Genomic DNA, 14,098 nt, shown 5'->3' with positions numbered 1-14,098 from the left:
AAAAAATATACAATATATATAATAAATATATATATATATATATATATATATATATATATATATATATATATACGGGGAGAGAGAGAGTGAAATTCATGTTATAACAAAAAAAACTAATTATTATTAAAACGTATTATTTTTTTATTCCCCAGCCATTCTTTTTGTATTTATTTAATTACTCCGACTTTTACCTGCTGGTACGCCGTCCGGTGTGCCCTGTGAAATGAAAGGTGGCATTCTTTATTTATTTATTCATTTATTCATTCATAACTGACAGCCTCGCGCTCCGCTCGTGCCCGGGCAGAAGAGGTGCTCCAATTTGGCTTAACTGTGACACACGCCCGTCCTCCTCCCCCGGAGATTCCATTCGGTTAAACTTAGGGGCCGCTTGGCACCGCCCGTGCCCGGGGAAGGTGCTCCTCTTCGGCTTACTGTGATGCGAGCATGCCCTCCTCCTCCGGAGCTTCCATTCGGTTAAACTTAGGGGCCGCTTGGAACCGCCCGTGCCCGGGGACGGTGCTCCTCTTCGGCTTACTGTGACGCGAGCATGCCCTCCTCCTCCGGAGCTTCCATTCGGTTAAACTTAGGGGCCGCTTGGCACCGCCCGTGCCCGGGGAAGGTGCTCCTCTACGGCTTAACTGCCACGCACGCTGGCCGGAGCTCTGGTACGGTCCGAACCGCGCGAAACGTCGCCACCGATCGTGTCCGGGGGAACGTGCTCTTCTTCGTCCACTCTCCTCTTCGCCCACGCTCTTCTTCGGCGCACGCCGGCCGTCTAACCGCTCCAGCGCCCCATCGTGCCGCTCGGCGAAACTACAATGCCCCCGAATATTTTTTAGACCCGCGAAGCACTGAACCCGCGAAAGGTGAACCGCGAAGTAGCGAGGGTTCACTGTATGTATAAGACCAAGACCTACAAAAAAGTCTCTTGGAGCAATGAGCTAGGTTTTACAGGAAGTCGGCCATTTTGAATTTACTTAAAAGGGGGCGGGTCACCACAATGGACTTTGTGTAGAAATTATTATTGGGGCCCGAGCAGCGACCGCGGCGAGGTCCCTATTGTTTTTGTAGAAAATATTATTACTTTTATTATTATTATTATTATTATTATTAGGGCCTGAGCAGCGACCGCTGCGAAGTCCCTATTGTTTTTGTAGAAATTATTATTATTATTATTTTTCCGATTGTTCGATCGCATTTTTGACCCCCGAAACATGCACAAAAACTCACCAAACTTGGCAGTCTCATCGGGCATGGCGAAAAATTTGATATTTTAACGTCTAATATGAACAGGAAGTGAGTTATGAATTTTTGAAAGTCCGACTTTTGCCCTTTTTTGCATGTTTACAGGGGTCATTCTTTTGCACCCTGATCCTAAAGGCTTCATCTGATTGCCTTAAAATTCTGTCTGTAGCATCTGAAGACCTGGGACAAACACTGGGGCTAAAATTTTTTGTTTCCGAAATACTATATGACGGGGGCGGGGCATCAAAGTTTTCACTTAAGATTTCCTTCGCCGCAATGGACAAAATGCTTAATAACTCTCCTGCACATGCTGCTAAAAATCCAAAACTTCACATGTACATAAAGAGTCTGTACCTGAAGACATCTATATGTTTATATTCAGTTATACACCTTGCGCCAATCAATATCATTTTTTACATTTTGACGTACTGCACGTAGCCCTTTTAACGAATCTGATTGAAAATTGGCTAGAAAAGACTCAAGACATTGATCTTACTCTATCCCTATTTTTACGACTTTCCTTCAAAGGGCGTGGCTATTACGGTGCCGCAGAGTCTGATTATTCTCCGTGGCAACAAAAGTTCCTGCAAAATGATTCAGATGATCCATCTTCTGGAAATCTTTCACATTTGAGGATATTCAGGCCCTGAAGACGGCTGCCAACTTATTTTTGATCGCAGTGGTAGTGCCACCAACTGGTTAAAACAAATACAAATTATTTTCGTTGATGTTTTTCTCCGGGCAGGTGAACAAAATCTACCTTATATTTGCTCGGATGAGTGTTTAGGCCTTGAGCATGTCACAATACGAAAGTCTTTCGCCTTCTTCAGAGTGTCACATGATGCTGTCTTGTGACCCGTCTTTATCAGCTGATGTTCCATGAGGGCGTGACTTACCTGTCACAAGAATGAAGGCAAGTCACGCCCCCCGCTGTCCGTTCACTCCGCCAAGATGCTGCTCCAGGTGGTAGAGAGGATGAAGGCTCCCTTGTCTCTGTTCATGGTTTTTATGCCTCGCTTGCAGATCTCAATGGCCTCTCTGATCCAGCGCTGTTGTTTGTTCTCTTCTGTGCGGATGATCCTGCCCTTCTCCCGGTCCATGATGTGGTTTTCCCTTTTGCAGTGGTCAGTGATTGCTGATTTGTAATGTTCATGTTGTGCTTGTTCTTTTACTGCTCTGATTTTTTCATTTTTTTGACAGGTAAGTCACACCCTCATGGAACATCAGCTCAAGACACCATCATGCGACACTCTGAAGAAGGCAAAAGACTCGCCGAAACATGTCAGGTAAAAAATTAACCTAAAACATAATTGTCTGCTTTTAATGAATCAGTCAAATATCAATAATAAGAAGACAAAATGAACCTAATACAAATAAATGAATGCTTAATAACTCCCCTGCACATGCTCCTAAAAATCCAAACCTTCACCTGTAAATAAAACGTCCCGACCTGAAGACATCTTAATGTTATTATTTTGTTATACACACAGTGCCGCCAAGTGGAATCAAAAATTTGTTTTTATTTTAATTTTCACGTACTGCACGGTGCCCTTTTGACGAATCCGACTGAAAATGAGTCAGAAAAGATTCAAGACAATGATCTTACTCTCTGCCGAATTTTGTGACGTTTTGGCAAAAGGCGTGGCTATTAAGGTGCTGAAAAGTCCGATTGTACTCTGTGGCAACAAAAGCTCCGGCAACATGACTCAGATGATCCTATCTTCTCGAAGTTGTACACATTTGAGGATACTTCAGCCCTGAAGACATCTACCAACTTATTTTACATCGTAGTAGTAGCGCCACCAACTGGTAAAAGCTAATACAAGTTATTTTCTTGGATGTTTTTCTCCGTGCAACTCAACAAGGTCGCCCTCATATATGCTCGGATGACTGTTTCGGCCATGAGGATGTCACAATACGAAATTCGTCCTTTTTCATGAAAAGTTGTGGGAGTGGCATTGCACTGTTCGGCAATAAAACAAAGCTGATTATGAGGTTCTAAATATGAACGACAACTCGTAAAACTTTACACACACATCAGGCCGAGCAAATTTATCAATATTTTATACGTTAGTTGTGCAGCTTTTTTGAAATGGCTCGCCATGGCCCTCGAGAAATGTTAAAAAAAGCAGCTCTGGTTGAGTGTTTCACCTCGCTTTTTGTAAATTTTATGGAGTACAGTGAACCCTCGGTTATCGCGGTTAACGGGGACCGAGACCACCCGCGAAAACTGAAAATCCGCGAAGTAGCGGCGCACCTTCAAAAATGCTTAAAAAAAATAAACAATATATATAATAAATATATATATATATATATATATATATATATATACGGGGAGAGAGAGAGTGAAATTCATGTTATAACAAAAAAACCAAATTATTATTAAAACGTATTATTTTTTTATTCCCCAGCCATTCTTTTAGTACTTATTTAATTACTCCGACTTTTACCTGCTGGTACGCCGTCCGGTGTGCCCTGTGAAATGAAAGGTGGCATTCTTTATTTATTTATTCATTTATTCATTCATAACTGACAGCCTCGCGCTCCGCTCGTGCCCGGGCAGAAGAGGTGCTCCAATTTGGCTTAACTGTGACACACGCCCGCCCTCCTCCCCCGGAGCTTCCATTCGGTTAAACTTAGGGGCCGCTTGGCACCGCCCGTGCCCGGGGAAGGTGCTCCTCTTCGGCTTACTGTGACGCGAGCATGCCCTCCTCCTCCGGAGCTTCCATTCGGTTAAACTTAGGGGCCGCTTGGAACCGCCCGTGCCCGGGGAAGGTGCTCCTCTACGGCTTAACTGCCACGCACGCCGGCCGGAGCTCTGGTACGGTCCGAACCGCGCGAAACGTCGCCACCGATCGTGTCCGGGGGAACGTGCTCTTCTTCGTCCACTCTCCTCTTCGCCCACGCTCTTCTTCGGCGCACGCCGGCCGTCTAACCGCTCCAGCGCCCCATCGTGCCGCTCGGCGAAACTACAATGCCCCCGAATATTTTTTAGACCCGCGAAGCACTGAACCCGCGAAAGGTGAACCGCGAAGTAGCGAGGGTTCACTGTATGTATAAGACCAAGACCTACAAAAAAGTCTCTTGGAGCAATGAGCTAGGTTTTACAGGAAGTCGGCCATTTTGAATTTACTTAAAAGGGGGCGGGTCACCACAATGGACTTTGTGTAGAAATTATTATTGGGGCCCGAGCAGCGACCGCGGCGAGGTCCCTATTGTTTTTGTAGAAAATATTATTACTTTTATTATTATTATTATTATTATTATTAGGGCCTGAGCAGCGACTGCTGCGAAGTCCCTATTGTTTTTGTAGAAATTATTATTATTATTATTTTTCCGATTGTTCGATCGCATTTTTGACCCCCGAAACATGCACAAAAACTCACCAAACTTGGCAGTCTCATCGGGCATGGCGAAAAATTTGATATTTTAACGTCTAATATGAACAGGAAGTGAGTTATGAATTTTTGAAAGTCCGACTTTTGCCCTTTTTTGCATGTTTACTGGGGTCATTCTTTTGCACCCTGATCCTAAAGGCTTCATCTGATTGCCTTAAAATTCTGTCTGTAGCATCTGAAGACCTGGGACAAACACTGGGGCTAAAATTTTTTGTTTCCGAAATACTATATGACGGGGGCGGGGCATCAAAGTTTTCACTTAAGATTTCCTTCGCCGCAATGGACAAAATGCTTAATAACTCTCCTGCACATGCTGCTAAAAATCCAAAACTTCACATGTACATAAAGAGTCTGTACCTGAAGACATCTATATGTTTATATTCAGTTATACACCTTGCGCCAATCAATATCATTTTTTACATTTTGACGTACTGCACGTAGCCCTTTTAACGAATCTGATTGAAAATTGGCTAGAAAAGACTCAAGACATTGATCTTACTCTATCCCTATTTTTACGACTTTCCTTCAAAGGGCGTGGCTATTACGGTGCCGCAGAGTCTGATTATTCTCCGTGGCAACAAAAGTTCCTGCAAAATGATTCAGATGATCCATCTTCTGGAAATCTTTCACATTTGAGGATATTCAGGCCCTGAAGACGGCTGCCAACTTATTTTTGATCGCAGTGGTAGTGCCACCAACTGGTTAAAACAAATACAAATTATTTTCGTTGATGTTTTTCTCCGGGCAGGTGAACAAAATCTACCTTATATTTGCTCGGATGAGTGTTTAGGCCTTGAGCATGTCACAATACGAAAGTCTTTCGCCTTCTTCAGAGTGTCACATGATGCTGTCTTGTGACCCGTCTTTATCAGCTGATGTTCCATGAGGGCGTGACTTACCTGTCACAAGAATGAAGGCCAGTCACGCCCCCCGCTGTCCGTTCACTCCGCCAAGATGCTGCTCCAGGTGGTAGAGAGGATGAAGGCTCCCTTGTCTCTGTTCATGGTTTTTATGCCTCGCTTGCAGATCTCAATGGCCTCTCTGATCCAGCGCTGTTGTTTGTTCTCTTCTGTGCGGATGATCCTGCCCTTCTCCCGGTCCATGATGTGGTTTTCCCTTTTGCAGTGGTCAGTGATTGCTGATTTGTAATGTTCATGTTGTGCTTGTTCTTTTACTGCTCTGATTTTTTCATTTTTTTGACAGGTAAGTCACACCCTCATGGAACATCAGCTCAAGACACCATCATGCGACACTCTGAAGAAGGCAAAAGACTCGCCGAAACATGTCAGGTAAAAAATTAACCTAAAACATAATTGTCTGCTTTTAATGAATCAGTCAAATATCAATAATAAGAAGACAAAATGAACCTAATACAAATAAATGAATGCTTAATAACTCCCCTGCACATGCTCCTAAAAATCCAAACCTTCACCTGTAAATAAAACGTCCCGACCTGAAGACATCTTAATGTTATTATTTTGTTATACACACAGTGCCGCCAAGTGGAATCAAAAATTTGTTTTTATTTTAATTTTCACGTACTGCACGGTGCCCTTTTGACGAATCCGACTGAAAATTAGTCAGAAAAGACTCAAGACAATGATCTTACTCTCTGCCGAATTTTGTGACGTTTTGGCAAAAGGCGTGGCTATTAAGGTGCTGAAAAGTCCGATTGTACTCTGTGGCAACAAAAGCTCCGGCAACATGACTCAGATGATCCTATCTTCTCGAAGTTGTACACATTTGAGGATACTTCAGCCCTGAAGACATCTACCAACTTATTTTACATCGTAGTAGTAGCGCCACCAACTGGTAAAAGCTAATACAAGTTATTTTCTTGGATGTTTTTCTCCGTGCAACTCAACAAGGTCGCCCTCATATATGCTCGGATGACTGTTTCGGCCATGAGGATGTCACAATACGAAATTCGTCCTTTTTCATGAAAAGTTGTGGGAGTGGCATTGCACTGTTCGGCAATAAAACAAAGCTGATTATGAGGTTCTAAATATGAACGACAACTCGTAAAACTTTACACACACATCAGGCCGAGCAAATTTATCAATATTTTATACGTTAGTTGTGCAGCTTTTTTGAAATGGCTCGCCATGGCCCTCGAGAAATGTTAAAAAAAGCAGCTCTGGTTGAGTGTTTCACCTCGCTTTTTGTAAATTTTATGGAGTACAGTGAACCCTCGGTTATCGCGGTTAACGGGGACCGAGACCACCCGCGAAAACTGAAAATCCGCGAAGTAGCGGCGCACCTTCAAAAATGCTTAAAAAAAATAAACAATATATATAATAAATATATATATATATATATATATATATATATATATATATATATATACGGGGAGAGAGAGAGTGAAATTCATGTTATAACAAAAAAACCAAATTATTATTAAAACGTATTATTTTTTTATTCCCCAGCCATTCTTTTAGTATTTATTTAATTACTCCGACTTTTACCTGCTGGTACGCCATCCGGTGTGCCCTGTGAAATGAAAGGTGGCATTCTTTATTTATTTATTCATTTATTCATTCATAACTGACAGCCTCGCGCTCCGCTCGTGCCCGGGCAGAAGAGGTGCTCCAATTTGGCTTAACTGTGACACACGCCCGCCCTCCTCCCCCGGAGCTTCCATTCGGTTAAACTTAGGGGCCGCTTGGCACCGCCCGTGCCCGGGGAAGGTGCTCCTCTTCGGCTTACTGTGACGCGAGCATGCCCTCCTCCTCCGGAGCTTCCATTCGGTTAAACTTAGGGGCCGCTTGGAACCGCCCGTGCCCGGGGAAGGTGCTCCTCTACGGCTTAACTGCCACGCACGCCGGCCGGAGCTCTGGTACGGTCCGAACCGCGCGAAACGTCGCCACCGATCGTGTCCGGGGGAACGTGCTCTTCTTCGTCCACTCTCCTCTTCGCCCACGCTCTTCTTCGGCGCACGCCGGCCGTCTAACCGCTCCAGCGCCCCGTCGTGCCGCTCGGCGAAACTACAATGCCCCCGAATATTTTTTAGACCCGCGAAGCACTGAACCCGCGAAAGGTGAACCGCGAAGTAGCGAGGGTTCACTGTATGTATAAGACCAAGACCTACAAAAAAGTCTCTTGGAGCAATGAGCTAGGTTTTACAGGAAGTCGGCCATTTTGAATTTACTTAAAAGGGGGCGGGTCACCACAATGGACTTTGTGTAGAAATTATTATTGGGGCCCGAGCAGCGACCGCGGCGAGGTCCCTATTGTTTTTGTAGAAAACATTATTACTTTTATTATTATTATTATTATTATTATTAGGGCCTGAGCAGCGACCGCTGCGAAGTCCCTATTGTTTTTGTAGAAATTATTATTATTATTATTTTTCCGATTGTTCGATCGCATTTTTGACCCCCGAAACATGCACAAAAACTCACCAAACTTGGCAGTCTCATCGGGCATGGCGAAAAATTTGATATTTTAACGTCTAATATGAACAGGAAGTGAGTTATGAATTTTTGAAAGTCCGACTTTTGCCCTTTTTTGCATGTTTACAGGGGTCATTCTTTTGCACCCTGATCCTAAAGGCTTCATCTGATTGCCTTAAAATTCTGTCTGTAGCATCTGAAGACCTGGGACAAACACTGGGGCTAAAATTTTTTGTTTCCGAAATACTATATGACGGGGGCGGGGCTTCAAAGTTTTCACTTAAGATTTCCTTCGCCGCAATGGACAAAATGCTTAATAACTCTCCTGCACATGCTGCTAAAAATCCAAAACTTCACATGTACATAAAGAGTCTGTACCTGAAGTCATCTATATGTTTATATTCAGTTATACACCTTGCGCCAATCAATATCATTTTTTACATTTTGACGTACTGCATGGTGCCCTTTTTACGAATCCGATTGAAAATTGGCTAGAAAAGACTCAAGACATTGATCTTACTCTATCCCTATTTTTATGACTTTCCTTCAAAGGGCGTGGCTATTACGGTGCCGCAGAGTCTGATTATTCTCCGTGGCAACAAAAGTTCCTGCAAAATGATTCAGATGATCCATCTTCTGGAAATCTTTCACATTTGAGGATATTCAGGCCCTGAAGACGGCTGCCAACTTATTTTTGATCGCAGTGGTAGCGCCACCAACTGGTTAAAACAAATACAAATTATTTTCGTTGATGTTTTTCTCCGGGCAGGTGAACAAAATCTACCTTATATTTGCTCGGATGAGTGTTTAGGCCTTGAGCATGTCACAATACAAAAGTCTTTCGCCTTCTTCAGAGTGTCACATGATGCTGTCTTGTGACCCGTCTTTATCAGCTGATGTTCCATGAGGGCGTGACTTACCTGTCACAAGAATGAAGGCAAGTCACGCCCCCCGCTGTCCGTTCACTCCGCCAAGATGCTGGTCCAGGTGGTAGAGAGGATGAAGGCTCCCTTGTCTCTGTTCATGGTTTTTATGCCTCGCTTGCAGATCTCAATGGCCTCTCTGATCCAGCGCTGTTGTTTGTTCTCTTCTGTGCGGATGACCCTGCCCTTCTCCCGGTCCATGATGTGGTTTTCCCTTTTGCAGTGGTCAGTGATTGCTGATTTGTAATGTTCATGTTGTGCTTGTTCTTTTACTGCTCTGATTTTTTCATTTTTTTGACAGGTAAGTCACACCCTCATGGAACATCAGCTGATAAAGACGGGTCTCAAGACACCATCATGCGACACTCTGAAGAAGGCGAAAGACTCGCCGAAACATGTCAGGTAAAAAATTAACTTAAAACATAATTGTCTGCTTTTAATGAATCAGTCAAATATCAATAATAAGAAGACAAAATGAACCTAATACAAATAAATGAATGCTTAATAACTCCCCTGCACATGCTCCTAAAAATCCAAACCTTCACCTGTAAATAAAACGTCCCGACCTGAAGACATCTTAATGTTATTATTTTGTTATACACACAGTGCCGCCAAGTGGAATCAAAAATTTGTTTTTATTTTAATTTTCACGTACTGCACGGTGCCCTTTTGACGAATCCGACTGAAAATTAGTCAGAAAAGACTCAAGACAATGATCTTACTCTCTGCCAAATTTTGTGACGTTTTGGCAAAAGGCGTGGCTATTAAGGTGCTGAAAAGTCCGATTGTACTCTGTGGCAACAAAAGCTCCGGCAACATGACTCAGATGATCCTATCTTCTCGAAGTTGTACACATTTGAGGATACTTCAGCCCAGAAGACATCTACCAACTTATTTTACATCGTAGTAGTAGCGCCACCAACTGGTAAAAGCTAATACAAGTTATTTTCTTGGATGTTTTTCTCCGTGCAACTCAACAAGGTCGCCCTCATATATGCTCGGATGACTGTTTCGGCCATGAGGATGTCACAATACGAAATTCGTGATTTTTCGTGAAAAGTTGTGGGAGTGGCATTGCACTGTTCGGCTGCCAGGATGGCCGAGTGGTCTAAGGTGCCGCGTTCCGGACCCAGTCTCCCCAGGAGGCCTGGGTTCGAATCTCGTGGCTGCCAGGATGGCCGAGTGGTCTAAGGCGCCGCGTTCAGGACCCAGTCTCCCCAGGAGGCCTGGGTTTGAATCTCGAATTTCCCCATTGTGGGACTAATAAAGGCATTATTATTATTATTATTATAAATAAAACAACGCTGATTATGAGGTTCTAAATATGAACGACAACTCGTGAAACTTTACACACACATCAGGCCGAGCAAATTTATCAATATTTTATACGTTAGTTGTGCAGCTTTTTTGAAATGGCTCGCCATGGCCCTCGAGAAATGTTAAAAAAAAGCAGCTCTGGTTGAGTGTTTCACCTCGCTTTTTGTAAATTTTATGGAGTACAGTGAACCCTCAGTTATCGCGGTTAATGGGGACCGAGACCATCCGCGAAAACTGAAAATCCGCGAAGTAGCGGCGCACCTTCAAAAATGCTTAAAAAAAATATACAATATATATAATAAATATATAAATATATATATATATATATATATATATATATATATATATATATACGGGGAGAGAGAGAGTGAAATTCATGTTATAACAAAAAAAACAAATTATTATTAAAACGTATTATTTTTTTATTCCCCAGCCATTCTTTTTGTATTTATTTAATTACTCCGACTTTTACCTGCTGGTACGCCGTCCGGTGTGCCCTGTGAAATGAAAGGTGGCATTCTTTATTTATTTATTCATTTATTCATTCATAACTGACAGCCTCGCGCTCCGCTCGTGCCCGGGCAGAAGAGGTGCTCCAATTTGGCTTAACTGTGACACACGCCCGTCCTCCTCCCCCGGAGCTTCCATTCGGTTAAACTTAGGGGCCGCTTGGCACCGCCCGTGCCCGGGGAAGGTGCTCCTCTTCGGCTTACTGTGACGCGAGCATGCCCTCCTCCTCCGGCGCTTCCATTCGGTTAAACTTAGGGGCCGCTTGGAACCGCCCGTGCCCGGGGAAGGTGCTCCTCTTCGGCTTACTGTGACGCGAGCATGCCCTCCTCCTCCGGAGCTTCCATTCGGTTAAACTTAGGGGCCGCTTGGCACCGCCCGTGCCCGGGGAAGGTGCTCCTCTACGGCTTAACTGCCACGCACGCTGGCCGGAGCTCTGGTACGGTCCGAACCGCGCGAAACGTCGCCACCGATCGTGTCCGGGGGAACGTGCTCTTCTTCGTCCACTCTCCTCTTCGCCCACGCTCTTCTTCGGCGCACGCCGGCCGTCTAACCGCTCCAGCGCCCCGTCGTGCCGCTCGGCGAAACTACAATGCCCCCGAATATTTTTTAGACCCGCGAAGCACTGAACCCGCGAAAGGTGAACCGCGAAGTAGCGAGGGTTCACTGTATGTATAAGACCAAGACCTACAAAAAAGTCTCTTGGAGCAATGAGCTAGGTTTTACAGGAAGTCGGCCATTTTGAATTTACTTAAAAGGGGGCGGGTCACCACAATGGACTTTGTGTAGAAATTATTATTGGGGCCCGAGCAGCGACCGCGGCGAGGTCCCTATTGTTTTTGTAGAAAATATTATTACTTTTATTATTATTATTATTATTATTATTAGGGCCTGAGCAGCGACCGCTGCGAAGTCCCTATTGTTTTTGTAGAAATTATTATTATTATTATTTTTCCAATTGTTCGATCGCATTTTTGACCCCCGAAACATGCACAAAAACTCACCAAACTTGGCAGTCTCATCGGGCATGGCGAAAAATTTGATATTTTAACGTCTAATATGAACAGGAAGTGAGTTATGAATTTTTGAAAGTCCGACTTTTGCCCTTTTTTGCATGTTTACAGGGGTCATTCTTTTGCACCCTGATCCTAAAGGCTTCATCTGATTGCCTTAAAATTCTGTCTGTAGCATCTGAAGACCTGGCACAAACACTGGGGCTAAAATTTTTTGTTTCCGAAATACTATATGACGGGGGCGGGGCATCAAAGTTTTCACTTAAGATTTCCTTCGCCGCAATGGACAAAATGCTTAATAACTCTCCTGCACATGCTGCTAAAAATCCAAAACTTCACATGTACATAAAGAGTCTGTACCTGAAGACATCTATATGTTTATATTCAGTTATACACCTTGCGCCAATCAATATAATTTTTTACATTTTGACGTACTGCACGGTGCCCTTTTAACGAATCTGATTGAAAATTGGCTAGAAAAGACTGAAGACATTCATCTTACTCTATCCCTATTTTTGTGACTTTCCTTCGAAGGGCGTGGCTATTACGGTGCCGCAGAGTCTGATTATTCTCCGTGGCAACAAAAGTTCCTGCAAAATGATTCAGATGATCCATCTTCTCGAAATTTTTCACATTTGAGGATATTCAGGCCCTGAAGACGGCTGCCAACTTATTTTTTATCGCAGTGGTAGCGCCACCAACTGGTTAAAACAAATACAAATTATTTTCGTTGATTTTTTTCTCCGGGCAGGTTAACAAAATCTACCTTACATTTGCTCGGATGAGTGTTTAGGCCTTGAGGATGTCACAATACGAAAGTCTTTCGCCTTCTTCAGAGTGTCACATGATGGTGTCTTGTGGCCCGTCTTTATCAGCTGATGTTCCATGAGGGCGTGACTTACCTGTCACAAGAATGAAGGCAAGTCACGCCCCCCGCTGTCCGTTCACTCCGCCAAAATGCTGCTCCAGGTGGTAGAGAGGATGAAGGCTCCCTTGTCTCTGTTCATGGTTTTTATGCCTCGCTTGCAGATCTCAATGGCCTCTCTGATCCAGCGCTGTTGTTTGTTCTCTTCGGTGCGGATGACCCTGCCCTTCTCCCGGTCCATGATGTGGTTTTCCCTTTTGCAGTGGTCAGTGATTGCTGATTTGTAATGTTCATGTTGTGCTTGTTCTTTTACTGCTCTGATTTTTCATTTTTTTGACAGGTAAGTCACACCCTCATGGAACATCAGCTGATAAAGACGGGTCTCAAGACACCATCATGCGACACTCTGAAGAAGGCGAAAGACTCGCCGAAACATGTCAGGTAAAAAATTAACCTAAAACATAATTGTCTGCTTTTAATGGATCAGTCAAATATCAATAATAAGAAGACAAAATGAACCTAATACAAATAAATGAATGCTTAATAACTCCCCTGCACATGCTCCTAAAAATCCAAACCTTCACCTGTAAATAAAACGTCCCGACCTGAAGACATCTTAATGTTATTATTTTGTTATACACACAGTGCCGCCAAGTGGAATCAAAAATTTGTTTTTATTTTAATTTTCACGTACTGCACGGTGCCCTTTTGACGAATCCGACTGAAAATTAGTCAGAAAAGACTCAAGACAATGATCTTACTCTCTGCCGAATTTTGTGACGTTTTGGCAAAAGGCGTGGCTATTAAGGTGCTGAAAAGTCCGATTGTACTCTGTGGCAACAAAAGCTCCGGCAACATGACTCAGATGATCCTATCTTCTCGAAGTTGTACACATTTGAGGATACTTCAGCCCTGAAGACATCTACCAACTTATTTTACATCGTAGTAGTAGCGCCACCAACTGGTAAAAGCTAATACAAGTTATTTTCTTGGATGTTTTTCTCCGTGCAACTCAACAAGGTCGCCCTCATATATGCTCGGATGACTGTTTCGGCCATGAGGATGTCACAATACGAAATTCGTGATTTTTCGTGAAAAGTTGTGGGAGTGGCATTGCACTGTTCTGCAATAAAATAAAGCTGATTATGAGGTTCTAAATATGAACGACAACTCGTAAAACTTTACACACACATCAGGCCGAGCAAATTTATCAATATTTTATACGTTTGTTGTGCAGCTTTTTTGAAATGGCTCGCCATGGCCCTCGAGAAATGTTAAAAAAAAGCAGCTCTGGTTGAGTGTTTCACCTCGCTTTTTGTAAATTTTATGGAGTACAGTGAACCCTCGGTTATCGCGGTTAATGGGGACCGAGACCACCCGCGAAAACTGAAAATCCGCGAAGTAGCGGCGCACCTTCAAAAATGCTTAAAAAAAATAT

Source organism: Idiotropiscis lumnitzeri, unplaced genomic scaffold, assembly GCF_059441095.1.
Source record: "Idiotropiscis lumnitzeri isolate Australia: NSW breed Sydney's pygmy pipehorse unplaced genomic scaffold, RoL_Ilum_1.0 HiC_scaffold_23, whole genome shotgun sequence".
Classification (NCBI taxonomy): domain Eukaryota; kingdom Metazoa; phylum Chordata; class Actinopteri; order Syngnathiformes; family Syngnathidae; genus Idiotropiscis; species Idiotropiscis lumnitzeri.
This window is presented reverse-complemented; position numbering follows the sequence as displayed.